The sequence below is a fragment of the Pteropus alecto genome, unplaced genomic scaffold, assembly GCF_000325575.1.
Source record: "Pteropus alecto unplaced genomic scaffold, ASM32557v1 scaffold339, whole genome shotgun sequence".
In the NCBI taxonomy this organism is placed as follows: Eukaryota; Metazoa; Chordata; class Mammalia; order Chiroptera; family Pteropodidae; genus Pteropus; species Pteropus alecto.
The window spans coordinates 1,586,708-1,590,089 of NW_006442509.1; positions in this window are offsets into that span (position 1 = coordinate 1,586,708).

The following is a 3,382-nucleotide window of genomic DNA, read 5'->3' on the forward strand; positions in this document are numbered from 1 at the left end:
CCATCCCATAATAGGACCCTCAGCTGCCATCTGCTTTGCCACTAGAGATGCTGCTGCGTTAGCAGTTTCTGTGCGTACAGATCAGACTCCATTGCTGGCCATTGTAACTGTGACAGCCTGACTTCGGTCAGTTAAGTGCTGCCTCCTGGCCTCTCTGGTTTTCAGACCCTGTCGTCCTCGTTGCTGTCACTCGGCCAAGTTCTGGAGCAGGCTTTCCAGAACTGTTGGCTCTCGCCCGCAGAGGTGAGCCAGCACTGAACATTTTCATGACACCAGTGCCCCTTTCGTCAGCTTGTTTTTTGACTTTTGCCAGCATGTTACTTGTGCCTCCATGTGAAGCATACAATCCGGTGGGCCTTCTGGAATTCTGGAGGGTTCCGGGTCTTTCAGCCCCACGCCCCAGTCCACTACAGCGATTCCGTCATCTCCGCTCTGCTTCCGTGGGCCAGAGCTTTTCTCTCATACTTCTTCCTTCGAGAGATGGAGTCTAATTCCCCTCCTCCGAATCTAGGTGAAGCTCAGTGACTCACGACTAGTAGACAGGAAGTGGCTGAAGTGATATGTGACGCCTGAGGCTAGGTCACAGAAAGGCTGGGGCCTTCCCTCGTCTTTGGTCAGTTCTCAGAACCCAGCCATCATAGTGAGGAACCCTGGGCCACAGGAAGTGGCCACGTGTGGGTGTGCTGGCTGACGTCCCCAACCTGGGCTCCAGCACCTGCGACCTTTCGGTCATTCCAGCTTCCGGCCTTCCAGTTGCTCCGGCGGAGGCGGCAGATGCCATGGAGAGACAAGGCATCCCCACTGCCCCGTGGGGATGACACAGGCCGGCCTTGCAGACACCATGCTGTGGGGCCGGGCCACTGCCGTCAGTCGTGCTCTTTGCTGGTGGGGGGTCTCACCTTCCGATCGTAAATATGCAACACCCTTCTGGTGTTGCAACATAAAGCGAGACATGCCGTGAATGCTTAAGCCACTAAGCGTGCAGTACCTTGTTAGGCAGCAGCAGACGCAGTGTTCTAGAAGCCATCCTGTGAGCAAGTTCACGCCCCGTCTTCACCAGGGTTTAAATCCTGAATCCCGAAAGGCTGCTCCTGAGTCAGTAAGCCCTTCCAGCAGCTGCAGGGGCCAGGCTAAAAAACCCTGGGGAACCACTCACCATCGCTCTTTCCCAGTTCTGGGTGGTACCTCTTAGCTGGGTCTTAAAGCTTCTTATGGGCTGAATCGTGTCCTCCATACTCCCCAAAAGATGTTGAAGCCCTAACCCCCAGTACCTGTGAATGTGACCTTATCTGGAAATAAGGTCTGTGCAGATGAACAAGTTAGAATGAATTCATCAGGGTGGGCTCAGGTCCAATGACTCGTGTCCTCATAAACGGTAAACTGGGACACAGAAACGGACACGTATAGGGGAAAAGCCACATGAACATGAAAGCAGAGACTGGTGTGATGACTCTTCAAGCCAAGGAACACCAAAGACTGCCAGCACCTGCCAGAAACTAGGAGGGAGGCCTGGGGCAGACCCTCCCTCAACCTCAGAAGGAAGCAGCTCTGCTGCCAGCGTGCTCTGGTGTCTGGCCTCAGAATCAAGTGAACTTCTGTGAAGACGCCCAGTTTGCAGGCCTTTGTTCCAGCTCTAGAAACGAATACGAAAAAAAGAGGGCTACAGTCCCTCTTCTGTCTCTTCATGGTTCCAGCTCGGTTCTGCTAAGAAATAACCGTAATCATGTGCCTCGCGCCCAGCAGGTGTGGAGGAGTGCCAGGTGGGTAGGGGAGGGGAGCCCCATGGGCAGGCTCTCTGGGGGCTCAAAACCTTTGTAGCCATCTAACCAGACATCAGGTATCTTCAACCCATGTGTCTTGGGCCCTGAACTTAGCATAACTGCCTTGCTTGGGGGTTCGCGCTTCTGAGTTCCTCCTTCCCGGGCCTGGCCCTTGTCTTGTCTCAGCGCAGATGAGGGTTTCTTTACGTGTAACCAGATTCCTTTCTTAAGCCACTAAGCCCCTTTCAGATAGCTTTCAGTTGTCCGTAGCGAGCCCTCAGCTGTACATTATTTGTTAGAGCATCAGTAGCATTAGGCAGTGGTCAACTTTTCTGCATCAGGGACTGGTGCTCCCATCAGAATCCAATGTCTGAGGAGCTGAGGTGGAGCTGAGGCGGTGATGCTGGTGCTGGGGAGCAGCTGCAGACACAGATGAAGCTTCGCTCACTTGCCCGCCTGCCGCTCACCTCCTGCTGGGCGGCCCAGTTCCTGACAGGCCATGGACCAGTACTAGTCCGTGTCCCGGGGGTTTGGGGACCCCTGGTCCAATGCCATGATCCTTCCTCATAACTCCTAGTCCGTCCCATGTAAAGGCCAATATGTTACCACCGATATCCTCCATTTCATTTTTGTGGTTCGCCTGCTACCCCAGCTGGTGAGCATAACTTGACCACCCCCTGTGCCAGGGGCTGAGTGCTCCGCCCACAAGCAATGGGTGATCAGCCTCCAACCCCACTGTGTCACCTGCTTCCACACTCCTGGTACCTGCTGCAGGATGGCTTCTCTAGAAACAGCTGCTGATACAGAGTGTGGGGTATGAGATGCTTTGTCTGGCATCAACATCTGTGAGAGGAGGGCTGGGAAGTAGGCCCAGCAAAGCTCTGGCCAGTCCGGTGGACTCTGCAGCAAAGCACTGTCACCAGAGGAGTTCTGTGTTGGGCCCAAATGGCCAGTCTTTGTACCGGTCATCAGATGTGAACTTCGGCAAGGTGGCTTTCCACAGATGGACGCGTGTACTCACGTTTGCTGCTGCCCACACCGCCACGCAGACACTTCTCGTAGTGCGTGGGGCCAGCTCCTTCAGGATACTGTGGGTCTCTGTTCAGCTCCAAACCCCAAGCTCCTAGCGCCTCATCCTGTCCATTCTCCCACTTCCCAAGGTCACCTCATGGTCTGAAATGGCTGCTGGAGCGCCTTCCCGGCCCACACGATACCTTCTAAAACTGAAAAATAAATGAGTTGACACATACATGCCTGGGTCTGTGTAGGGATGTCCCACTGTCTCAGCAGTGTGCCTGAGCGTCTCAGCAGCCCCAGGGGCGCAGCACACCCACAGGTGGGTAAGGTCCCCCAACACCGAGGGAGTGGGCGGCCCCGACAGCGGCCTACCCAGAGCCTTCCCCGGAGTGATGCTCTCTCGCTTCTCCCAACAGGAGCTCGGGGCCACCTCGCTGGGTCTTGGGGGCCAATGGGAGAGAGCCGTCAGTGTTGCTAGGCGACGGGGGACGCCTGTCCTGTCACGCACGCACGTTCCTCCCGCAACCGCACGCCGCGCACGCGCATTCCTCCAGCCTACCGCCGGTGCGCACGCGCGTTCTTCCCGCTCCGTCTCCCCGGCGCGC